The 27,525-nt window shown below is 39.4% G+C and overlaps 1 protein-coding gene across 4 annotated transcripts in view; it reads right to left on the bottom strand.

The window, feature by feature from the left end:
• Window positions 1-26,839, bottom strand: part of ACSL3 (acyl-CoA synthetase long chain family member 3) — a 64,655-nt gene extending 37,816 nt beyond the window's left edge. The window contains exons 1-4 of one of the 4 annotated variants that reach the window (XM_039332192.1): window positions 26,692-26,839; window positions 24,050-24,131; window positions 1,201-1,299; window positions 158-258 (exon numbers count right to left, since the gene is read on the bottom strand). The gene's annotated coding sequence lies outside the window, so the exon portion shown is untranslated. Of the gene's footprint in view, window positions 1-157; window positions 259-1,200; window positions 1,300-7,073; window positions 7,150-24,049; window positions 24,132-26,691 lie in introns of those variants that run through there. The other 3 variants (XM_039332191.1, XM_039332194.1, XM_039332193.1) reach the window with 3 other exon arrangements.
• Window positions 26,840-27,525: the final 686 nt, after the last annotated feature.

Below are 27,525 nucleotides of genomic sequence, written 5' to 3'. Positions count from 1 at the left end.
ACTGAATAGATGGCAAACTCTTTCAACAACCATAAAGTAAAATTAAGAATATGAATAATGCCTTCCTAGGACCATAGGTCTAAAAACACCTTCTTGTCTTAACCCAGAAAAACTTTTCATCTTTGAGAAATTATATTAATCACAAAAAACACCACACCTTACTTGTTCACCATGCTTATTAAACCATATTGTTATATCATGTATCCTTTAAACGTTGGTTAATTTCATTAGAACTTGCATTAATGTTTACTATGATATCTGCAAGAAAGTGAAAAAAATAGTGCATTAGTAACTGGCAATGAATATATAGAAATAAATTCAACTGATGAATTTATAACCAGCAGCATAAAATAATTGATAGAATAAAAGTAGGTTAAGAAACCGTCTTAAGACCATTGTAAAAATTGTAGTTATTTGGGAATGGATTTTCTTATTAGTAGCATACTCTCACATACATACCCTTCCTCCAAGTAGCAGTTTACCATTTTCAGAAAGACATGCTAAGTACTTACTATGTTGTCTTTGGAGAGCAGGCAAAGGGTCTTTTTTTTCCCTCTCAGGTTTTTAAATTTAAATTAATTTTAATTTGTCTTATTGGCAAGGAAGCAACCATTCTAACAAATGAGGGAGGAGAACTGTTCTGGAATCTGAGTATGCTGAGCAACTAAGAAGACTTTTTAATGTACACAGCTTCATATTTGGGGAGCCAATCTGGAAGGGAATTCTGGATATTCTTTGCTATAAAGTAGAACGTGATACCATATTGATTATCTGTCGGCATTCTCAAATGCTTCCCACCTTGCTTTATTGCTATTTCATACAGTATTCAGCAGCTCTTATTACACTTATTACTTTCAAAGATGGTGTTCGTTAATTAAGAAATAGAAAAAATAACAATCCCAATCTTGCTGGCCTTTTGCAAGGCTGTGAAGACTTGGTTATGTGCCCAGGCCTGGGATACCGACTGTGTTAATAGTCCTGTTTCCTAGCTGTATTACCAACCAGAGTAATAATTTTACTTGGTGACATATATTTTTATTTTGTATTGTTGTAATTGTTTTTATGTTTTATGATGTATACTGCCCAGAATCACTTGTTAAGATGGAAGGTTATATAAATCAAATAAATGAATGTATTCATCTTTTCATTGGATAACCTAATGAATTAACCTAAAAGAAAGCACAAAGTATCAACACAAACCTTAAATGATTTCTCATTATTATGATTGGTATCAATGGGAAAACAATTTCCAGACACTTCAGCCTCACTTGGTTTGTTCACAAATATGATTGAGCAAACCTAAAAATAAAATGTTAAAATAAAATAAGCAACGAATAAATAACAGAATTAATTTTTTATCTAAATTGAAATAAAATATCTATAAAGTTTTATTAATGCTCTAATTACTTTGGATTTATTTACATGATTTTAACTAACCAACATAGCAGACAAATTCATATTAAGATTTTAAAATAAACCTTAATAATTAAGCAAGTTATGCAACTAATTACAAGTTAATGATGAATTCTTGGAACAAACACCAAAATCAGGGAATACACTGGTTTTCAGTCCAAAGATAAAGGGTTGAAATAATCACAGGCAAAATATTAGTGTAAGATAACCCATATAACTGAAAGAGTTTGCAAGGAGGGAAAAATGTCTTGTTCGTAGTAAAATTGTACATAATTGCTTGCATTTTGGGAGGAGGCAGGTATAAGGTTTTAAACATTTTAAACCCGCACAATCAATGATAATGTTCAGAAATCTGAAACTGCAAGGTCACATTTGATGGAAGGAGAAGCTAGTGTTCTAGCAAAATTTGGCTCTCAATCCTATGCCGTAACTATATAGATTCTAGAGATCAGAACTAGTTCTCAGTTTAATACAAAATAAAAACGAATATAAACTAAATTAAAAGAAAAAAAGAAAAAAGTTCAGAAGATGCAGAAAAAGGAAAACAAGAAAAAGAAAAAAAATAGAAAAGGCAACAAAGGCACTAATAAAGAAGTGGCTTCCAACCTTCCAACCAACCATAAGCTAATATCAGTTTTCAAGAACTTTTAAAGTTACAAGAAAAATTTATTCTCCCATAGTTTAACTTTTAGCTATATGCAATTCAAAAATTATCATCTTTTCAGTACTAATTCAGCAAAAAGTCCATTACAAGTTTCCAGAAATATCAAATAGTTTATCACAAGTCAAATAGTCCAATTTTATATTCTTTCTTTTGTTCTATACAATCTCAACCTTTAGATCATTCCTGTAGCATTGCAGGATTTGATCTTTCATCACTCTTTAGCATTTAAAGGAGTCTTCAAAGCCTACTTTGTAGATTTCATAAAGAGGCATTGTTCAGAATTTCTTGTTGAAGCTGTTCCATGTCCAGATCTTTTGTTAATTTGTCTTTTGAATTCCCATTTTGGTAAACTCAATTTTATTGTTTTTCATGCCTTCAAACTTTATATCAGATAAAAGTTTTTCTCATCCTCTTCTAAAAATGTATGCATGCACTGAAATCTCTATCCTTTCTGCAATATTAATATTTCAGCCCATTTTTCAAAGAAAAAATCCTCGAGATAAAAAAAAGTTATAGTTGGTTTAGCCATTTTAAGTCTTTTTGCCTGGTCCTTAGTTCCCTCTAGGGCAGGGGTGTCAAACTGCCGCACGTGGGCCAGATGCATCATACCGAAACCACACCCACCTCATGGCCGGCAATGGGAAAAAGTCACAATATATCACAACGCATCAAGTGACGTTGCAAATTTGATGCCCCTGCTCTAGGGTTTATTTGCAACCTGTATCAGGAACTGATACATTTTAGATCTCTTTCAATTATTTCCCACAAATATATTATATACTTGCTTTATATTATTTAATTACAGTCATGTTTTTCAAATCTTTTAGTAAAAATGACCAACATTCCAAATCTCTCTGGTATCCCAATTTGTTTAAAACTTTCTTACGTATTATTTTTTTTCTTTTTGCCAATTACATATTATTTTAAATCCTCAAGTCTTTGTTTAAAATTTCTTAAACTGAAGAAGGTAAAACACCAGGTGTTAAATTAAGCTTGCTGTTTTGAAGGTCCCTAATATCTATAAAGTGATTAAATTGAATATTTCTGAACTTGATTAGAAAATGAGTTTGGCTGGCTTAGTGTCTTTATTAAAGGTGCCACCAACTACTGAGAGCAAAGATGTCATCTTGCTTGGATCCTGACACTCAAGCTTGTGAAAGAAAATACTGCTGTTTTGTGGTTTCCTCATGAGGAGTTGCCATTAGCACGCTTGTGGGCCATCTCCTATTCTCTCCAGGGAAACCAGAGAGATTCAATGGACCAGTCTACCCATTGGTCTTTCATTTTTCACAGTGGTTATCTCCTCTTATTTTTAGAGATGTCTTTAGTCAGCCATGATTCACATCAGAGCTTTACAAACACTGATTGTAATCATTAAAGGTGTACATTTTTGGTGTTCCTCGTATCTGAAGAAGTTGGTTTTATTATATGCCTTTCTAATGTCCTTTTAACTCTTGTTTCAGCTACCAATACTGTTTCAAGTTCAACAAGAAAATACAGACTTCTAGATAAGACCTACATCACACATATACGGTACCTTTATAGAAAGGCATGTAAACTCTAGTATTCCAAAAAAGGAGAAACCCCTTTTGAAAAAATATTTAGTGCTAAAAGGGATTAATACAGTTGATTATTCTAACTTGGTTTATGCTCATTACCATAAGATGATCAAGTGAATGCTTCTTGCTACAGAAGCTACTGCAGAGACTACAGAAGGAACAAGTGGAAGCAATTTCCTGAATGCAAGCTCACACAATAAACAAATAGGGAGAGCTAACAGGAATTTCACTGGGGAGGTTTTTAAAAAGTCCCCTACAAATGATTATTGAGAAATGGAACACTTCTAAAATAATGGATTACTGGCCCAAAGTGGGTTGGTTCTCATAAGAATTGATACAAATGACTTAGTGAAGCATAGTGACTTTGATCAGGAGGGCTTCAAATTGAAATCTGTGGGAACTGAAATGAAAAGGTTGAACCAAGGACCTAAGATAAAGATTTAGGAAGAAGACTATTATAACATTCAGTAAAAAATAAACAAACAGAATATTTGCTTATTAAGTTCCTGACCTTCATTGTCTAATGTTCCTAGTATGGAAAATAAGAAAGATGAGCTTAACGTCTTAGTACAGAAAGGCAAACGTGACTTAAGAGAAATCCGCAGTAGGATGACTCACATGACTGTATCCTTTAACTATTGTATTCCAATTTATTTGAGAGAGAGAGAGAGAGAGAGAGAGAGAGAGAGAGAGAGAGAGAGACTGAAGAAAAAGAAGAGTTCCATTTCATGTTAAAAATAGACACATTTGCACAAAAATGCATCTGAATGAACTTCATATCATCAGGAGCAGACAAAAAATAAAAATAATATTGTTGGCAATATGGGTGGTACTTTCCAGTCTTCAAGTAGTAACACTGATTTAAGATTTTAATTATCTCAATGTAGGTAGTCCTCAACTTAAAATTCACAAATGAGCCCAAAATGTTGGTCGTAAGTCTTTGTGGTCATTAAGTAAGACACATGTGATTTATTAGCTCAAAGAATCCCTGTTGGTTTCATAAACCATAAAGAGCCCACCTGTTTTTGTGCGGCTTCTAGAGGCAGGTTTAAGGATCAGCACAATGCAAAATGCCTGAATTTTGATCACAATCGGAGGAATCCTGCAATGATTATTCATTCATGAAGGGTTCCTAAAGTCCTTCATTCAGTTCTATCTGAACTCTGAATAGTTGCTAAACAAACATAAGTTGAGAATCACCTGTATTGATGTGTTACAAATTCTGCCAAGCAAAACAATCAGGAATCTGGTAGCACCAATTAACAAATTTTATTAAAAGACAAACAATTCCATGAGCTGCAGCTTGTTTCACATCATTCTCAACTTATACCTTTGGGAAAAAATACTATAATATTCTTCTGATTTTTGCTGCAATAAACTAACAGCTGTCTTCCTACAAGCTATGTCATGAATAACTTAACAAAGTTTCTGACAATTTTTTGCTGACTATTTTCAGACAATGGAAGAAGATACAAGAAGACAGTATCCATACCTTTATAGTAACTATACATTGAATGAAAACAGAAAATAAGTATAGTTCAATTTGTATACTGGATTTTAAGAAAACATATTTTAATAAACACAGAGCAATAATAATTCCATGGCAAGAGAAGCTTATGGGAAAAGAGTTTGAGATTCAGGGGAATTCCTTAAGAGATATTAAAAACACAATAGCAAAAAGAATACCAAAGGAGAAAAGGATGACAGCAAACAATCCAGAATGAATAAAGATCTAAAAACTACATACATACAGGAAGTGAGAAATAAGATAGGTCAGCAAGGAATAGTACTCATAATTCTAAATTATAGAAATGCTAGAAGAATAGCTAAAGCTCAGAGAATGACAAAGGATAAAAAATAAAAGAAAACCTCTTCTTTAGATGTCTTCAAAATAAACTGATTAGAGCTTATTGGCATCTTCATTGAACAGTTAATAATCTGTTATTTTTCAGTTTATTTTGAAAATAATCTAAAAAATATTAAGCCTGTAGTGGTTGAATAACTTTAATTTTCTTTGCAGGATCAATTTGTTTTTTTAAAAAAGATACTATTCCAACAAGCAATTTTGAAAAAGAGAATGAAGAAGCAGAACTGAAACTTGAGACTGAAGGAGTTACAGCCATGGAATTTCTATTTACTTTGAATTGGTTTAATTTTTTGAAGCCAGAAAATTGAATTATGGAGTATTACAGGAAGTTGCTCATGGTTTGGCCAAATAATTATTATTTATTATCTTTGAGAAATCCCAGAGATGAAATGTAGTATAAAATGATTGAAAGAAGGCATCTGTTATTCCAGTTTTTTTTTTAAAAAAGAGTCCTGTATACCTAAACTTTTGTGTTTAAAAAAAAAAAAAAGAACGAGGAGGTATCTTAAATTCTAACCTATCAAATATGCAGATGGCATAAACTCAGTGAAATAATATCTCAAACTCAGAAAACAATCTTGATGAGTTAGAGAAATGGGTAAAGAATAACAGAATGAAATGTAAAAAAGATAATTATAAAGTCTTTTACTGAGGAAAAAAATAAATGCAGTTATAAGATAGAGAGTATCTGCCTTGACAGCAATACTTGTGAAAGAGAGTTTGGAATAGTTACTTATCACTAATTAAATATCAATCAGCATCAGATTGATTATGCAAGCAAAGAAAAGAAAAGAAAAGAAAAGAAAAAGCTATTGTCTCAAGTATAGTTTTCAAATCAGAGAAGGTAAATATTTTACCTGATAATGCATCTAACCCATGAGTATTCCATTTTGGGCACCAATGCATAGAAAGATTTTTTAAAATGGAATAGGTATAGCAACAAGAATAATCAAGGATTGCAACTAAATTTAGGAAAGCAATAGTGAAGATTTAAAGAATGTGCAATTTTGGGGAGAAAGACCGAGGGCGTCATAGAGAAAGCTAAGACCTGTTTTCTATCATCTGGGAGTACAGGACATGAATAACGGATTTAAGTAATAGGGAGCAGATTTGGACTATTGGAAAAACAGTAAGACAGTTTTACAAATGGAACCAAATACCCAGAGAGCGGTGGCCTTCTTTTAACTGATGTGCTTAGCAGAGGCTACATAAAATATGTCATGGATGCTTTAGTTGATTTCTAGCACTAAGCAAATAGCCGCATCTGACAGCTTAAATGCACTTAAGTTGTAGATTGTTAGGTAAGGTATACTGAACATGCAATTAACTATATATCCCCATATGGAAAAAAAGCAAAAGAAGATTAAATGGCCAGGGACTGAAAAATAGCTGACGAAAGACAGAAAATAAAACAAGAGACAGAAAAAATTGCTCAACTAAACACTGGGTTCCAGAAAACAGCAGGAAAAGGCAGAGGCATATTTATATAAACAATGCAAAGACACTGAGGGAAATATGTAAGAGACATACTGAAGAAAGAAAATACAGATAGTCCTCATTTAGTGACTACCTCATTTAGCAACTATTCGCAATTAGGATAGTGATGACAGTGATGACCAATAATTGCATTTATAATCTTCACAAGTCTGTAAAGCAAAAAAGATGAAATAAGATAATCAGCACAGGAATAGTTTCACTTAGTGACTACTTTGCTTAACAACCCATGTGTTCACTAAATCAAGATTACCTATACAAAGAAGACATAATACAAATAACAGAATTGTACAAAAAAAATCCAAAATCAATTAGAGGTATGAAGGTTTAATCACTGAATTAGAACCAGCTATCCTTGAAAATTAAGTTAATTGGGTTTCCAAAATATACGGTAGCTAACAATTATGCTGCAGAAGCTAAAAAAACTCTGGAAAACTCTTTAAAAACTTATTGAATGGATCTAGTTAAAAGTGCTATGTGTAATTTGTAAAATAAAGCCCTCAGAAAGATCTATCGAACAATTTTATTTTTCTCAGACTTCCAACAATACATAATAAAAAAGCTACCAAATGTACAAGCTGCACTCAAGATGAGACAGAAGCATCTGAAATCATACTGGGGAACAATTACTGGCTACTAGGTGGTTGTACAGTAAGGTAAAAAATTATTTGATCCCTGCTGATTTTGTGCATTTGCCCACCAACAAAAAAATGATCAGTTTATAATTTTAATGGTAGGTTTATTTTAACGGTGAGAGACAGAATAACAAAAAAATCCAGAAAACGCATTTGAAAGAAGTTATAAATTGATTTGCATTTTAATGAGTGAAATAAGTATTTGATCCCCTATTAATCAGCAAGTTTTCTGGCTCCCACGTGTCTTTTATATAGGTAACAAGCTGAATGTCATGGTTGCCACCGGCTGAGTGTCATACTGCCACCGGCTGCAGTAACCCAGGGGTTTTCCCTAGGATTCTTTTCATTGTGGCACATACGGTACAACTCTTTACATAGCTAACATCGGATGTTCTTGCTTGACACTGAAATTAGGAACCCTCTCTTAAAGGGAGTGCTCCTAATCTCATCTTGTTACCTGTATAAAAGACACCTGTCTGCAGAAACAATCAATCAGATTCAAAACTCTCCACGTTGGCCAAGACCAAAGAGGTATCCAAGGATGTCAGGGACAAGATTGTAGACCTACACAAGGCTAGAATGGGCTACAAGACTATCGCCAAGTAACTTGGTGAGAAGGAATGTTATTTTACCTGAATGCCTTTTCCCAGCACGAAGATGGAGAATCCACCAATGGGTTTAGACTGTGTTCCTGCCCAATCAGATCAAGTCAGCCAAACTTGCTACGCCTGTCCTGGACTAGGGTGTCCCAGTCTCGACATGGGCAAAGCCATTGATTGACAGTATGACGTGTTGGCTCACAGAACCTAACCCTAGGCCTAAAGGACCTGAGAGGGTGGGAGTGGATTCTCCATCTCCGTGCTGAGAAAAGGCGTTCAGGTAAGACAACGCCCCTTCTCCAGCACAGGAGATGGAGAATCCACCAATGGGACATACCAAAGCCTAGTGTCCCTGAGAGAGGGAAGCAGACAGGTCCGGTGTGACGCCTCGAGATACCACCTGTTGGAGAACTCTCCTGCCAAAGGAGGCCTTCGCAGAGGCGAACCTGTCCAGTTTATAGTGTCGTATGAAAGGCAAGGGTGAAGACCACGTAGCCGCCCTACAAACGTCCTCAATGGACGCCTGAGGGCCCATGCCGCTGTACTGCGCGTTGAATGGACCGTGACCCGATGTGGAACCGGCAAGGAATCGGAGTGGTATGCCCCCGCGATGCACGCCATAATCCACCTACCAATCGTGGAGGCAGACACCTTCTGACCCTTGGAAGAAGGGTGGAAGGAAACGAAGAGGGCCTCAGAGTTGTGGAAGGCAGCTGTCCGTTTGATGTAACAATGGAGCGCCCTACGAACATCCAGAAGGTGCCATTGCCGTTCCAGATCATGAGATGGATTAGGGCACGATTTCCTGAGCCCTGTGGAATAGGGAGTTAACCTTAGGGATAAAGGTAGGATCCAAACGAAGGACCACTCGGTCTCAGTGAAGGATGCATAAGTCATCCCTGGTGGAAAGTGCCGCTAACTCAGATATCCGTCGTGTGGACATGATTGCCACCAGGAAGGCGACCTTGAAAGATAAGGATTGCAGATCGCACTTCCTGAGAGGCTCAAAGGGCAGCCTGGTGAGTGCCTGAAGAACCAGCGGCAGTTCCCAAGAGGGATACCTATGCACCACAGGGGGCTTCGTGTTTGTGGCACCTTTGATGAACGAGCGAATCAATGGGTGTTGACCCAGGGATGTCACGGTGTCACAGGTAAGTAGGGTGGAGAGAGCTGCGACTTGTCTGCATATCATACTAGGTGCTAAGCCCCTCTCTAGACCCTCTAGAGAGGGTGGCTGGCTGTGGAATTCTGGGAGTTGAAGTCCACATGCCTTAAAATTGTCAAGGTTGAGAAACACTGCTCTAGAAGGTAGTCTAAGATCCTTGGAATCGTCAAGTCTGAAATAGTCAAGTGATGGTTTGTGCACCACAAACAGAAGTTCTTCCATGTGGCCTCATAAATACGGTTGGTAGCAGGCCGTCAGGAGGCCTGGATCATGGAAATGACGCCTGGCGATCAGGACTCCTGGGATAAGATCCTATGCTCAAGTGCCAGGCGGCTAATTGGAACCATTGAGGATCCGGATGATGCAGGGTTCCCTGGCTGAGTGAGATGCAATCCGGAGGAATCCTCCACGGATGCGCTATGGAGAGGTTCATAATTTCATCGAACCATGGTCTCCGTGGCCAGTACGCAGCCACTAGAAGAATCTCTGCCCTCTCCTGAAGGAGCTTGCGGATGACCGCTGGAATAAGACAGAAAGGAGGAAAGGCGTAGAGCAGTCTCTTTAGCCACGGACTCCGGAGAGCATCCACCCTTTCCGCTCCTAGGGATGGGAATCGGGAGAAAAACTTCAGTAGATGAGTGTTCGCCAGGGAGGCAAACAGGTCTATTATCGGTAAGCCAAAGCGGTCGCAGATCTCCCTGAAGAGGTCCGGATGCAGACGCCATTCCGAGTGGTCCACTGTCGACCTGCTCAGGAAGTCTGCTTGCCTGTTCGCCTCCCCTGATATGTGGTTGGCCTTGATGGAGGCAAGGTTGGCCTCTGCCCAGGAGCCCAACAATTGGGCCTTGTTCATGAGGGCACGGGATCGGGTATCCCCCTGCCGGTTCACATGGGCCTTTGCCACCACGTTGTCTGTGAGGATCAACATGTGATGCCTCGTGACCTTGTTGTGGAAGTGACAGAGTGCCAGGTGTATGGCCGAGCTCCAACCAGATGTGTCTCAGGTCTGAGCAGGCCCATCGGCCTTGGGCCCACTGCGACCGAAGGTGTGCTCCCCAACTGAACAGACTGGCGTCGGTCGTGAGGGTGAGTCGATTGGGTTCCTTGAAGGAGGACCCTCTGGGAGCCACCACTTGAGAGATGCAAGGTCTGATGAGGGACTCTTACCATTCGATTGGAGGAGCTGGTGCCCTGCCTTTGGAAGGGGAGTAGGAACCACTGGAGGTTCCTGGAATGTAGCCTGGCCCATGGAACGATCACTATGGCCGATATCATTTTCCCTAGTAATTGGGAGAGGATGGCCAACGTCATTGTCCGGTCTCTGCATATGTTGAAGACCAAGTCCTGGATACCGTCCCGGCGTTCCTGGGACAGATAGACCCGGCATCCTACCGTGTCTATGATGGCACCTAGGTGCAATAGCCTGGTTGTGGAAACTGTATGGCTCTTGGGAAAGTTTACCAAGAATCCATGGTCCTGGAGGACCTTTATCACCAGCCTGAGATCTGACTGGGCGGCCTGGATTGACAACAACTGGATTAGGATGTCGTCCAGGTAGCATTGGACCCGGACCGGCACCAGTCTCAGGTGAGCAGCGAGTACCACCAGAATCTTGATAAACCACACTCGGAGACGAAAACAGGCCAAATGGGAGTGTCCTGTATTGATAACGGTGACCCATATAAGTGAACCTTAGAAACTGGAGGTGGTCGAGAGAGATGGAAATGTGGAGGTCTATGGACATCAGGAAGTCTCCCTTTCTTACGCTGCCCAAGATGGACTGGAGCGTTTGCATCTTGAATTTTCGATATGCAAGATGATAATTCAAACCTTTGAGGTCCAGGATCGTTTTCCATCCCCCCCAAGGACTTCGGGATGACGAAGAGGATGTAGTAAAATCCCCGACCTCTCTGACCTTCCGGCACCAGTTCTATGGCCCTTATGTTCAAGAGGTGACGAATAGCCTCTTGCATGAGTCCTCTCTTTGTGGGATTTCTTGATTGAGGGCAAGATATGAAGTGCCCCGGAGGGCTGGAAACGAATTCCAGGGACAGATCATGATGAATGGTGTTTAGGACCCAGACGTCCGTGGTGGTGGCCTCCCACTGGTGGGCAAAGAGGGACAACTTGCCCCCTATGGGAGGGACCGCCTGAGAGTCACTTAGACTGTCAGAATGGGTGTCCTCCCTCTCAAAAGGGCCGTTTGCCTTGAAATTGTTGCCTGGGCCTGGGAGCCGTCCTGTCAGCCAGGCGGTCCTGCCTGGCTGTGAAGGGATGGTTGGGCTGAGTACAGCTGGGAATAGCTCCTGACCGAAAGGACTGCCTCTGGGCATAAGGGTTGGCCCATCTGTCAGTACGTCTGGTAAGATGGTTAAGTACCTTATGTTTGTCCTTGTTCTCGGTCAGGTATGGCGCTAAGGCTTCCCTGAATAATTTAATGCCCTGGTACGGAGCTGCTGCTGCCAGGCGCCATTTGGACTTAGCATCAACATGCCAGTGTTTTAGCTATAGCATGCGACGTGCTGTCATGTTGAATGCCATGGCCCTGGAAGAAAACCTGGCGGCGTGTAGAGTGGCATTGGAAGCATATTCCTCTGCCGCTAACAGCTTGCTCAGCTCCTGATATGTGCGAACATCCTCCGGGGGGATCCTGGCCTGGAGCTGTTGGAGCCAGAGGAGAGAGGACCTGGTAAAAAAGGATGCTGAAATGGTTGCCCTAATAGCCCATGCCACCACCTGATAGGTCCTACGGAACGTAAATTCCCATCTCCAATCCTCCGCCTTCAGTGCCTCAGACATATCTCCTGAGATCGTGGTGGGGGATATGAGAGGGGCCAAGGGTTCATCCACCGTAGGCACCTCCATCGCATCTGCTAAATCTTGAGCAACGCTGAACAATTTTTTATCGTTCCCACTGGGGAGGGGAAAGGTGCCAGGGGAGACCCACTGTTTCCGGACCACATTGAGAAATAGGAGCGGACAAGGCACATGGTGCTGTGTTGTTACCAGTTCGGTGAAGACAGGATCCGCCTCTGAATCGGGTGCAGTTGTTGCTGCTGGTGTAGAGCGATCAGGACCAATGTGAGCTGTGGAGCTGGCCTTACGAAGCAGGGGCAGAAAAAGAGAGGGGTTAACAAGCCTGCCGAATGATGGTGTTTCCGTGGGAGGATCTTCCTCATTCGACCACGGGGCATCTAACTCCTGATCATACTCCTGAGGGGATGAGGCCCTGCTATATGAGGATTGGGACGGGGAGGAAGGTGCGTGATATCCCGCGGTTGGCCATCGGGGAATCAGGAGAGAAATAACCGAATTGGCCCTGGGCATCTGTGACCTGGCCTCAAGAGCCCGATCTACCACCTGAGCAATTAGCGCTTGAAGGCAGTCCTCAGGGAGAAAGGTAACAGGCTCAGCTGTCCTAAGTCCAACAGCCGTGGGGGTGAAAGTAGCTTCTGGAACCGGGCACTGGGCCCGTGGTGCAGATGGAGGTTAAGAGATGGAGACATCGCCATCTGGTCCAGGCGGAACGGAAGAGGTAAGGAGTTCTCCTTGCGACCAGACCCCCTGGGTAGAGGTGGAAGGACCCGGGGTAAATCAAAAAGAGGGGCCTTGGCTTGTTCAGCCTCAACTCTGACCTGTTTTTGTGCTTTGGAGAATTCTTTCTCCAGGGCCTGGTGTCTCCTGCTGGCATGCTTCTCTGCCGTTTTGGACGTCTTCCCCACAGAAATGGCCTTGGCCGAGATCCTACCTGCGGCCTCCTGGTTGGAGGATCTGTGCCGTTTCTGGCCTGAGGAAGGAGGTAAGGCGTCCTTGTTCAGGGAGGCCATGTTATCCTCCATCCTGGTGAAGGTAAACTCAGGTGCACGAGAGGGTACCCCTGGTAATGAGTTGTAGGCGGGAAAAACTGAAGAGCAGGGGATAATACTGATCACCCTGCCCCCCTGGTCACCAATACTACTTGATGACCAGTCGCATCTACAGCCACGGCAAAGTCACCGAGGTGTCGACACCCAGCCTGCTTGTAGAGTTGTGCGGTGTGGGCAGGCCAGCTAGGTGAAAAGTGGCAGCACGACTTGCATGGCGGGTGGATCTATGAGGCGGCAGAATCCCTTGCATGCTGGTCACAGTCCGGCATCGCCCGCCAGGAGGTGACCAGGTAGGGAGACACCAGATCGGGCCTAAACGTGGGACCAATGGAAAGGAAACTGAACAAAGGGAATTTTTGTTTTAGAAGGAATACGTAACGGGAGTGGTACTGTGCCTTTAAGGGAAACCAGAAGCTTACAAGAAAATCACTTTTGTGCGGCCTACAGAGGGCTAAAAATACTTAGGCCTGTAGACCAGAAAAGAATGGTCCTGAAGGCCTCCCAAAATGGCGGCCGTGGTCCGGGTTAACTCCCCTGTGCCGAGTGTTTAAACGCCAGATGCGGGGACAAAAAGGATCTTACCCACCCCACTGCTTAAAAACCTGAAGAATTAGGTGGTTGAGAAAACTCCGTCGTGTCCTTCGGCTTAACAGTTAGAGAGCCACACGGTCCGCAAAATGGTTGCCGCGTCAAAGAGGACTGTTCCCCCGAACTGATGGTGTGGGCGAGAGGTGAAGCTGACTCGCGCTCCCACCTGAGGAGCCCTCCTGCGAAATGGGTGAGTCAGCGACCTCCCAAAGGGCAGCCACCGAGTCCTAAGGATGAGAAAACTCCCTGGAGCATGATCCGAATGCGCGCGAGCGCCAAATGACCACTCCAGCTGGTGTGCTTGTTCGGCTGCTGGAGCTGCAGCCACAGACTCTGACGAATGAAAGATTTGAGAGAGGCCCATCCCTGATGAAGGTATGAAGTGAAAACTGCAGCACTGAGCCCAGTGCTGTTTGAGGTGAACGGGGAAAAGGGAAAGGCTCCGTTCTGCCAGACAGGCAGAAGGCTTTCAGGTGTTTCCGTCAGTGGGAAGAGAGGGAGAACAGAAGCCTCCGTTCAGTTAGGAAAAAAAAAATTGGTGTTGGACAGTCAGACTGAAGCAGCGCTGCTCAAAAGATTGAGGTAAAATGGAAAATCCACCAATGGGACTGAGCTACCTGCCTATGAGCCAAACTTGTACGTCTGTCCTGGGCAAGATCAAGTCGAGACTGGGACACCCTAGTCCAGGACAGGCGTAGCAGGTTTGGCTGACTTGATCTGATGGGCAGGATCACAGTCTAAACCCATTGGTGGATTCTCCATCTCCTATGCTGGAGAAAGTGACAACAGTTGGTTCGATTATTCGCAAACAGAAGAAACAAAATACCTTCCGTCTGGGACTCCATGCAAGATCTAACTTCTGAAGTTTGCCAATAAATATCTGAATGATTCAGAGGAGAACTAGGTGAAAGTGTTGTGATCAGATGAGACCAAAATCGAGCTCTTTGGCCTCAACTCAGTGTTTGGAGAAGGAGGAATGCTGCCTGTTACCCCAAGAACCCCATCCCCAACGTCAAACATGGATGTGGAAAAATTATGCTTTGGGGGTATTTTACTGCTAAGGGGATAGGACAACTTCACCACATCAAAGGGATGATGGAGAGGGCCATGTATTGTCAAATCTTGGGTTAGAACCTCCTTCCCTCAGCCAGGGCATTGAAAATGGGTCGTGGATGGGTATTCCAGCATGACAATGACCAAAAACACACGGTCAAGGCAACAAAGGAATGGCTCAAGGAGAAGCACATTAAGGTCCTGGAGTGGCCTAGCCAGTCTCCAGACTTAATCCCATAGAAAATCTGTGGAGAGAGCTGAAGGTTTGAGCTGCCAAACGTCAGCCTCAAAACCTTAATGACTTGGAGAGGATCTGCAAAGAGGAGTGGGACAAAATTCCTCCTGAGATGTATGAAAACCTGTTGGCCAACTGTAAGAAACATCTGACCTCTGTGATTGCCAACAAGGGGTTTGCCACCAAGTACTAAGTCATGCTTTGTGAAGGGATCAAATACTTATTTCACTCATTAAAATGCAAATCAATTTATAACTTTTTTGAAATATGTGTTTCTGGATTTTTTTTTGCTGTTATTCTGTCTCTCACTGTTAAAATAAACTTACCATTAAAATTATAGACTGATCATTTCTTTGTCAGTGGGCAAATGTACAAAATCAATGGGAGATCAAATATTTTTTTTCCCTCACTATAGTTGGTCTGCCCTCTTTGAAAGGCTTGGAAGGCTGTTAGTCTCTGCTGCTTCTTACTCCAAATGTCAGCTTCAAGTCTCGTTACTCATTCTACTTTTCCACATAACAAATTGTCTTTTCCTTCAGTTTTGACTATCCTTCTCTTCTCTCTTCAACCATTCCCTGCACTGTCAGAGATTTTCTTTTATCTCTCTGCAGTATAGGTGTGGGTCTCTACTTCTTTAAACTCTCAGGGACCCAAAAACACAAGAAAGTAAAACCTACATTAGCAGTTTTGAGTTTTTCCTCCCACATGGATCAGCTTTGGGCTGCCTTTCCTTTTGGAGCCCACTCAGAAATTCCAGAAGATAGTACCCCATGTACTATCTGACACTGAAATGCAAGAGCACATTACATTGGTTCTTTTGGCCCTGCTCTGGATTCCATTTCCATTTTTATAACCTTAGGATGTTGAATTTTAAGCCGTCTATCACTTGTTACCAAGTTTTCCCTCTAAAAATGGTTCAGCTGTCTTAATTTTACCAAAAGAGGCATTTGGTGATTCCCCGTTTTTGGGGAGTGTGGGGCACAAGGTTCCAAGATACTAGCTTTCCAAAATAGCCTCTCATTACAGCTCAGGTTACCCCCAAAATACCTTCTGGAAGCAGCTGGAAAAGGGCATTTTGGACCCAATGCTGAGTTGTTGGTTTTGTTTTTCTGTATATACAGAATTTTTTTAAAATATTTCTATCTTTAGGTAGACTGCGAATATTTTGTTTATATAGTCTTATAAAATGCCATGACTGAGAGACTGTTACTAGGTATAAATGTAATAATTAATCAGATTCCTCATAGGGAGCACAGACACTGAAGCTAAAGCCTAACTATTTTATAAATGTTAACACAAAGACAATACTCCTTAGAAAATGTCTATGGAGATTCTCATTCATCCAGGTCATGGATGTCCCAAAAATACTTTTCAAAAGGTTCATTTCAGTTCTCAAAACTGAAAAAGTTTCTTGGATAAGAAAAAACAAAGAAGTCCAATTGAAAAGCCCTTTTGGGACAATCTTTAAGAAAAGCAAAATCAAAAGTTCTTGAAAAAAGGGCAAAGAGAAGATAAAGGGGTTAGATATCGATGAGATAAGCTTGACTTTACAAGGACTCAAAGAAGCAGTTACTCACAATGCTGACAAAATTATTTTACTGGATTACAAAGAAATGGAAACAACCAAATGATTGTTTATGATTGTATAGTTTAAACTACATATCCATGTTTTAAAATAATGTAACTATTTCAACTATTATGAAATTTTTAACTGTCTTATTAATTTATTTACCAAATTGACTTGTAAGTGAGCTATGAATTTTAGATCTCAAAATGCACGCCAAAATTGGATTTAGCTTATCCACAGACCGGATTATCAGCAAGTATACATATATGGTGTACAGATACTTTAAAAAGATTTTTTAAGTTTTTAACTTTTTTAAAGTACCTGTATATGCTCACAGAGAAGTCCATCTATAGAAATTTTTTAATTTTTAACCAAACTACCATGAAAAAGTACCACCCCAGATAATTATGAAAATTAGGTGAAAAATATTGAGGGTCAGGATACCACATTTTTATGCTCTGTTGGTTAAATAATATCTGCAGATTGCCTTATTTAAGAGCATATACAGTAATAGTTTTAGTTCTTATAGCATAATGTTATTAAGATATGTTTTTTTTTTACAACAGCTACTTCATCAATTCATTTCATATAGCACTAAGAGTTCATTAGTAACACAATACGGTGTCCCCATGGTTAAATGAATGGTTAAGGGGTTTAGGCCTGCTCAAAACTGCTTGATTTTAAAATGGCCTTACGTGTTCTGTATAAATTAATGTATAACATGCATATCACTAAGATAGCTAATTATGTTACTTATAATAATCTATGTGTTAATATATCTGTATACATATAAAAATAGACTTCCACTTCTTTGGCTATTTTGTAAATTTCCAAGGGCATCTTGTAAGAGTGCTGAAAACTGCTGGGTTTACTACCCCAGAACACTAAGGTAGAAACATGTTGGATCAGGTTGCACATTTCTGTAAGGTGTTCAAAATGCTAAAGCAATTTCCCTTCTTCTTAAAAACCATATGTTCAAAATGGTCTTTTTGAAACAAGAGTTGTAGTTATAGTTTCTAATGATTAAATGCAGACCAAATATTAATGCATGTAAAGATCAAGGGGAAACACATTATGATACACTTTAAGAGTTCAATATATATTACTAGTCATGCAAGTACATAAATTATTTAGCATATTACATGGAAGTGCACATTTTCATATTTGGAAAGTGGTAAAAAACCCTTGTAATTATAGCTTAATTATTAAATTGAAAAAAATTCTAAGGTTACTTTGAGGATAAAATTACATCAAGGTTTTCTGGATATTTGTATTTAACCTTCCAAATAGCCAGAACTCTTAAATGTACTTTAAAGGAATCCACTTTGGCTCTATTATGTCAAATGTATCTTTAAAAATGTATTAAATATAATTTAATGCAGTAATCTATTGAGAGCTGGCTTGGATAGTGTTAGGGCATCCGTCTAGAAACTTAGAGACAGTACCGTAATTCTAGTCCTGCCTTAGGCACAAAGCCAGCTGGATGACTTTGGGCAAACAATAAAAAAGCACTTTTGAAATTTTGCAAGAAAAGTGCAGGGATAGGTCCAAACAATCAGTAGGAGTTAACATTGACTTGAAGTGTTTTCCTTCAGGTCTATCAGGGCAACCTGGTCTACCCCAAATATGGGACAGAGTATACTGCTTCCGCTTTCGCCTTTCAGCCCCAATCTAGGAGCCTTCACAGACAGTCATTTTCTATAGAAATAGCTATACTAGCCTCTCTTTAATTCTTTGTCAGTTAATTTAAATCATTGACTTGAACACACAAACACTTATCTATTGACAACATCTAATTACTATTCAGTGGCAATATAGAACTTAAAAAATAAAATAAAATCACAATATCATTTGTTAGCAACGTAAGTGTTGCTACAGCAAATACGTCTGTTGTTCAAGAATTAAACAACGAATCTATTTTTGCAGATGTAATACAGAAAACAATGTTTAATAACATCCATCTCTTAGGTTTAACTACAGTTCACTGTTATACTCCAATATGTAAACTACACAATATGTAAATCTCATTGCAATCATAATCAGCTGCTATCAACAGCAACTAAAAATGTGAATTTTTGAACCCAAATGGGATTAAACATAAAAATTGTTAGTCTTCATTGGATAATAAAAGGAAAACATGTCCAGGGGCAGCATGCTAGTAAGTTATCAGAAACATAAAAAATAAGAGTTAAGAGGAGGGATACTTTTCTGTGAATATTTTAATTTAATTTGTTTATTCTTTTAAGTTCCCAGGGTTAACAGGAGTCAAGTTGATGATTAACCAGGAAAGTTTATCTGTTTAGTTGTACATTCAGAGAAAACAACTGCCCTCTAGTGATCTTTTTTTTAATTGCATGATTCAAACTAGTTAGCTTTCTTGAAATCTTTTGTTTATATACGTGTTTACTCAGAGCCAATGTGGTGCAAGTGGGTGAGAAGTACCTATTATCGAGCACCTTTCAGATTCGTATCTTTTTTTTAGCTGCAGCTCTCTGCTTATGGAAAAACTTTACTGAGAGGCCCCCGGTGGGCGGGAGGGCAGCAAGTTTTTCCCGCTATCCTTCCATCCACCAGCTAGCCCTCCCCACCTTCCGTTTCTCCAGGCAGGCGCCCTGCCATCCATTTCTTCTACCTTGGGGGTTAAACGCAGCCTCCGAAGAGGGGTTGCCGTGGAAACGTAAAAGCCGCCTTGTGACGCGATTCCACACTCGCAGCTTTTCTCCCCAGCCCCCACTTCTGACTCACGCAAAGGCGGGCAAGTAGCCCGTTCCTCGCGCGGCTCCAAGCCAACACGTACCGGCCCAGCCCAGCCCGGCCCATCGTTCGTCCCAAACACTGGAAGTGCTCCCGGCGGAAGATTCAGGCACTGATAACAAATCCAGCTTTCAAGCGCGGCTACAGCACTTCGCTATTAAAGATAAGTGAAACAACTTTAGGGTTGAAAAGGGATTTGTGCTGGAGTCTTTTTTGTACTGAGGGAATATTTCCCCTTTGAATAATTGCAAGTTTGGCAAAGTGTTCTATTTTGTTTTTTTAGCAAAAAAGCAGTGTTGCAAGTTTCGGCAGTTTGGAAAAACCTGTCCCTGTACATTTAAGCAACTTAGTGCTCTTCAGGTTTTTTGTCCTGCAGCTCCCATTCTCCCAACTTTTAATATTTATGCTGACTGATGTGGTACACAATTTTAATCAGTTTGTTTTAAAACCTGCCTTTTCATAATTTTGTACATATTTTGAATTACGTTTTATAGTGATATTAGAAGGTTTTAAAATCTTTTTATTAGGCAAATAGAAAGAGCTGTTGTGTAGCCTATTAAAAATAGTTTCAATAGTTACAGGAAACAACTTCCAACTAAACAGATTAAACCCTTAATTATAATATTAATATTAATTATATATTATATATTCAATTTGTTATGTTGAAACTTTTTTCAATCATTTTCAAATGTTCTAGCCATTAATCTAATCCTATTATGCCATACAAAAAGATTAAACTGCAATCTTGTGCACTGTCATTTAAATCCATTATTCAACTATATAGTAGCTAATAATCAGCATTCTGTGAACTTCAGAAATGAAGATAAAAATATGGTTATGGAGGATGAACTGGATGTTAACACAACTTAACAGCATGTTTCAGATTCTTTGAGGTTTATTCTTATAAATAATGGGATGTATTAGAATAAGCAAGTTGTTCTAATATTACTGTTGGACAGGAGCCAGAGAAAAAAGAAACTTCTAATTTATCAATAGGATTTTGAAGAAATAGAAAATATGTATTCCAGTTTGAAATGGTATTATTCAATAATAGTATTGAATAAAAGCTGCTTGCATAAGCTGGAGGACATTGAAATTACCAATGACACTTTAAAATTTATTTCATTATAAAATCCACTTCTTCATGGAAAGCTCCTATGGTTTTCAGTTATGCTTTAACTTTTTATCAAGCAAAATATATATTAATAACACAAAAAAGTAGCAATATCTTCCAGCTTTTGCATAATCATTTAATTTCTCAGTAAAATGAAGATACAAAAATATTCCTGTGGGTTTGCTTTACTGACAATTACATTAATTGCCACCCTTAACAAAAATATAAAATTGTATTGCTGGGTCAGGATGTTGGGAGCACAATATCAGTACTGTACATCTTCTGGAATTTTTATATGGTGCCTCAGTTCTTACCTTTTCCTTGGACTGTATTATTGTAATAATGGAACATGGTTATTCATATTGTCTTTGTATGATTCCTGCCCAGAATTATGTATTTAAAAAGGCAGCTATATAAAATTGCTAAATAAATCATTTTAAGGTTTTGCAAATGTAAACATCCATTATTTATTACAAGTAAACTACAAAGTATATTTCTCTATTTTTTCAATTACTACCACTGCAATTCTTCCAATTTTTGCAACTCCAAGATTGAGAAGGTTCGTTCAATGCAACTGTTCTTGAAATGTTGTTTCAGACAAGTGGAGTTTTTTTAGCTCAGCATTCTGCCAGCAACAGTGGCTAACCAGCTGCAGGTCTTAGTATTAGCTCTGTTCAAAACAGAATTGCACGGAATGGGAAAGATGAAATAATATTGCCATTAAATCTGAATGTCTAAAACTGACCAGAGAAGAGCAAACTTTGCCTTAATTTTCAAAAAGATATTTGGCAACGTTCTAGACTGTTAAGTAGCATATATGATATGAACACTATCATAAGGATCCAGCATGATTTTGTCAAGAACCCAAGTCAGACTATTTTTTTATGATGAGTAATTTCACTATATCTTTATAGTGAGAGAACACAATGCTTCAATTTCTTACACAATATCCTACCTCAAAATGAAATAAAGTCATTACTTAAAATCACAGGTGTCAATCTTATTGGGGAGGGGGGTGTATATGCAACCATTGAGAGAATGTAAATATGAATTTCAGTTTGGTGAGACTAGCCCCTTGGCTCAAGACCAGATTAGGAACACATCATGGGATTTGAAATATGGTCCTTAAGAATTTAATTGCACATTCTTGAAAGGGGCAAGTCTTAAGACTGAATTAGGTTAAAGGCTGAATTATTAGAGTAAGCACTAAATTAATGTTATTATCATTCTTCCTACTAATAAAATGCAATGACAGCTTTTGGGGAGGTATCATGTGATGTGGATACAATGAAAAGTAATTCAAGTTTGCAATATTTATTATTTGGAGTATCTATCAATATAAAGTGATGAATCTGCTGGTGAAGGGAAGTAGCTTTCTTTAAGATAGGATTAGGTCCCCAATTCAAGCTGTCCATGAATACCAGGCCCATAGTTCCAAATAAACATTACATTTTAAATATTTTAATGATGCATCCAAGTAACACATAAATCTAACTAGAACAAAATCTTATTTTATTTTGGCTCTAAATCTTGTGTAAGGTCATCCAATCCCAAAGCCCAAGAAACATCTGCTGATGTTTCAATCATTTTATCTCAGTATACCGAAATAGAGACTGGTGACTTTTTTTTTGTCTAAAATGGATTTCTTTCTGTTTGGGGAGGAAGGTATGCTCAAACAGTCATTTGTAATTATTTTGGTCACTGACTAGTAAAGTGTGCCTCATATACACAATTACTGCATACCTTCAATAATATACCTTATTGAGGACCACCAACAGAGTACTTCACAGAATCCACTGAGCTACACAGGTATTCCTGCATGGACAAGTTAATGTTTATAATGTTTCCTGAAGATATAAAGTTAAAAATATTGTTATAAACATTCCAATTCAGAAAGCATTTGGAAGAAATTCCAATGCACTCATTGAGTTCTTCCAACAGTTAGTACTTCCATGCTAAACTCAATTGAAGGACAAATGCAGTAGAAAAAGGGCACACAGAAGACTATAGTCTGGGATTTTAATTTCTTAGAGGTATGCATGTTTTCAAAATAGCAGGTCATTACATGCTTTTAGTAGTAGAAAAATATATATAACAGTATATCAAAGTTACACAACACAATAGTATCAGATTAGATTTACATGTACCTCTAATGCAAGGATGTCAACTCGCCACGTCATGTGACATGTTGCAATGTATCGTGACTCTTTTTGCATTGCCGGCAATGGAGTGGGCACAGCTTCAGTATGATAAAACCGGTCCGTGGGCCAGCAGTTTGACACCCCTGCTCTAATGCATCATGTGCTTTGTTTTAACATTATGTTAAACAAATCCAACTATTGCTGGTTTGTTACTATATATAATATTTAGGCCCAGTGTTTGCCTGTCAGAAAATATATTTTTGAAATGCATTTAACTACCATTGCTGACAACTAGCATGTCCACAACTGCTGGCCAAGTAGAATGGATTTTGTAATTATTATATAATTATAAATAAACCAAGAATTTTAGGTGCCAAAGTACACTCTCAAAATTAGTTTCAACTTGTTAAATTTCCTTATACATAGATAGGGTTATTCATGAGTACATACATTAATACTTTTTAAAAGTACCTATATAACCTGTATATACTTGTAAATATACCCAATGGAGAATAAGCTGACACTCAAATTTTTAACCAAAATACATGAAATAGAAACCCATTGATTACCTATGAATAAGCCAATAGTGAAAACTAAAAGATACAAAATGGGTGACACATTTTTCACAATATTTTGGTCAAAAATTCAAGGATTGGTTTATATATACACCGAAGGGGTTATAAACATGTATGGTAGTTTACTTAGTCTTTTTCTGATATGAATTCATATAGAAAAGACCTGTTTGCAATATGTATCTCTTATAACTAGGATAATTATCAGTTTTCTCATAATACTGTTTAATTTCTTGCTTTAGAAAATTCAAAATATATAATTATACTATTAGGATTAAATGTGTAGAATAAAAGAGCTGCAATATTTATCTCTTATTATTTAAATGAGTACCTGTAGAAAAGTCCTAGTGATAACCTGAGTATTTATTAAATATGAGCATGCCTATTCTGTATAATTGTCCAGGATAGGGCAGAAATCATTAAAGAGATGGTTCTTCAGATATTCAGGCCCATGCCATGAACATCTTTATGGGTGGTAACCAACACTCTGAATTATACCTGGATGCTAGAAGGCAACTAGTACAGGTCACGGAGCAGAGGTATCATATGGGTATAACATGGTTAGCCCCATCAAGGACTGCACATTCTGGACCAACAAATTTCTAAGTGGTCTTCATCAGCAGGCCCATGTAAAACATTTTGCAACAGCCCATATGGAAAGTGATAAAGGCATGAGTGATTGTCTGCAAAGCCCCCAGTCTAGGACTTGCAACTCTTAACTGCAAAAGGGTCTTTTTGCATATAAAGATTTTAACATACATACCAGAGCAGCTGGATGAGGTAGATTTACATCATTCCTTTTCTGCTTTTATTATGGCCATCCGTAATAAAAGAATCTGTGTACACTGATAATATAAATTTTAGTATGCCTTTTAAAAACAATATTTTTGAATCTTGTTGGTTGTCTTAAAAATAAGCATTTTTTAAAAATAAAAATAAATTTCCCTAATATGAATAGGATTTTTAAAAGTGAATAGTTAGATAATACATCAAGAAAAAAAACAATCAGGAAGATCCTAATCAAATGAAAAATTAAGAGAATTAAGCTGTAAAAACCATGCCTTCAAAATCTCTATGATGAGCTGATATTAAAAGACTCATTTGAGATCAGATATAGCGATCACTTATTTACCTGTAGATTCACCAGAATTATTTCTTGAACAAAAAATACACGCTAATATGAGTGATGGAGCTAAATTCTAAGCAAACATTAGTGCATACCTTCTGATTACAGTATCTCTATTATAGCAAAGTAATTCAACAGGTTGTCCATTTTGAATTCACATGACATGAGTCTGAAACTCTGAAAATAATACAGCAATTCAGGAAGAGTCTCAGGTTTTATTTATCTTACTGCTGAAGATTTCTTCATCACAGAATGCTAACATGGCTATGAAGAACTCAGATGAAGCTAAACACTATGCTGGAAATGCAACATATCTATAGATTGATACAGATCAAATGTATATGTTGTTGTACAATTCTGAAAAAAGTAAGGCTCTGCTGGCCATAGGTTGCATATTCCTGATGTAAAGAATCTATAGTTTGATGATCCAAAATTGATGGTAAACCTTTTAGAGAAACTTGTCTCACAAGTAATTGCATGATGGTTAGAATCATCTAACCAAAAGGATATTCCGAAAACTGTTTATAGCAGCAAGTGCTGAAAGTTACATTACAATCTTTCTAAAAATAGTTTACTATCAGTATTTTCAGCTACATAATATTGGCTTTATTATACTGATACAGAAAATTATCCAGTATTATTTATTTTCCTAGAAGCCTGTTTATGTAAAATCATATAGAACAGGGATGTCAAACTCGCAATGCCACATGACGTGTCGCAACCTTTTTGCCATTGCCAGCAATGGGGTGGGCGCAGTTTCGCTATGATGCATCTGGCCCACGGGGCCAGCAGTTTGACACCCCTGATATAGAGACACTAAAAAAGCAATGACTTCCCCAGTCATAAGTTAATATTAATTTGATGAATAGGTTTACAACTAGCCACAGCAAAAATAATTAATATGACCCTCAATTTCCATTTTCTGGCTGTAAAAATGTACTGGAGTCTCAAAGTTGAATTCTGTAGTAAAAATAAAGTCCCGAGTAAGCTTACTTTCAACTTTCTATAAATTCTCCAAATATATTGAAGATTACTGGACCATGTTGCAGATATCATTGCAATTTCTATTAATGAAAATGCATAAAGCTTTGGATAAGTAAGGATTACAGTAGGTGAAAGCTGCTCTCTTAAATATGAAAGGCAACTTACATACTGATACACTACCTGTACACAGCAAAAGTAGTCTAAAAGTAAAAAAAAGTTCTTACTCTTTTGAAATATTTTATATACCTACTACAGTGATCCGATTTACTACCATATTGTATCATAAATTGATTTAACAGTTGCTCCTAACTACTCTAAAGCAGTATTAGATTCTAGCCATGCAATCCCATTTATAGAAACACATGTGTGCTCATATCAGTGATGCTAGTTTGCAGTAGTGGTAGTAAGAATAGAACTGGCACATGTACATAAATGCTCATATGCTTTGGATGAGTAGAACAAGTCCTACTTCTATATTCACAATTGCTAATCCAAATAAGAACGAACAATCACATATGAATTAGAAGAGTTAAAAATTACAGAATTCTTTAAGCAACTTATGAATAAAAAAAGTGAAATCGTATTAGGTAATTGGCATGTGACCTTAAGCCTACTTTCTACTACTACCAAAGGAAGTCTAGCAGATATAATGGAGCTTATTCTGAATCAATATGCACAGGAGATACTCCAAGGACCAACTCAAGAAAGCATCATGAGTGAATAATGCTTAAAATTTGCACATGTGGCAACTACCATTTAGCATACGTAACTATGAATATTCTTGAGGTAGGTTACGACAAGGTAAGAAGTGGATACACAAGGCTGTTAAAAAACAGCTCGCCCCACTTCACCGCGTGCGTGACTTACTCGCCGGTAAGCTTACACGGAGTTGCAGCCTTTATCGGCCTAACCCAGGGAACTGTGGAAGCGGGAAGAGAAATTGCATACGAGTATCTTGATATAAAATCAATTAACCCTATTAATAAATTTTGGAACTATGCAGCAGGCCTCTCGGGTCCGATGCTGAACTCCAAAGCCTTTCGTCTGCTTCCCAGAGGCACCTCCGGGTGTCTTCCTCGAGCCCGTACTGGGCCGGCCCTGATCCCGCTCCTCTTAAGAAAGAACTGGCTGGCTGGCTGGCTTGCTTGCTTCCTCGCTCGCTCGCTCGCTCTGTCACAGCCTGGGAGGCTCCCAACACGATCCTAAAAGGGCCCTCGTCCTCCAAACCCATCCGCTCTTCCCTCCACAGACATTCCGTCCCCTTTCCCGGCTCCCGTCGGCTCTGCCGAACTCACCACTGCGGCCAGAGGGGAAGCTGGTAAGCGACGTTCCTCGTGTGTGCCGGGAGCCCCCTCTGCGGGCGATGCGTTAACTCCAGCCTTGGGCGGACCAGCCCCGCGGAGCCAATGAACAAGGCCCAAGTCTCCGTGATGAGGCTCCCCCTCCCCCTCCTTCCGCCTCGAGCTGGCGCACCTCACAATCGCCGCCGCGGACCATCCTCATTCCGTATGCCGCAGCAGCGAATCCTCATTGGCTCGCGCAGGGTGGCGCGCGAGGGGCCGTCTCTATTACGTCCTAAAACGGTTGTGTCGGTGAGAGGTGGGGGAAGCACGCGCGCGGAAGAGAACAGTGCAAGGGTTACTCTCGGTCACTTTGCTTTGGGGTCACGGGCGCTGGAGGAAAGCGGCTGCTGGTGGTGACACAATAGACCCGTTGAAGTAGCTATAGCGGCTGAGGCTAAAGGAAAGCAAAAGGAGGAAACTGCGTGAAAATACTGTATATTCTTTGCAAATTAAACGCCAGCGTTTCCACTGCTCAGGCGCAGCACAGTTTATAGAATTATTGTTGCCACCGTTCTTAGCCTCGCCAACGTTGCACTGTCTTGATCCAGGTCACCTGATAATCTAAAGGCACCAGCAGCAATTTATTATGCAGATCCATACCGGCTACTGACTTTAGTAAATTAACTTCCGAGGCTAAACAAAGAAATTAAAAATAAAGATACTGGGCTTCCTGATCTCGTTTTCGTGCTGCAGCTGTAGGACGAAATCATGAATGACTCGGGAGAAAACGTCTGTTTGGCCGATTTGAAGGAAGGGTATAAAAGACACAGTAGTATTAAAACGGGA

This window comes from Crotalus tigris, unplaced genomic scaffold (assembly GCF_016545835.1).
Source record: "Crotalus tigris isolate CLP2741 ecotype Arizona unplaced genomic scaffold, ASM1654583v1 scf7180000024453.458620722:586385, whole genome shotgun sequence".
Lineage (NCBI taxonomy): Eukaryota > Metazoa > Chordata > Lepidosauria > Squamata > Viperidae > Crotalus > Crotalus tigris.
The sequence above is the reverse complement of the archived record's forward strand: the minus strand, read 5'-3'. Positions and strand labels throughout refer to the sequence as shown.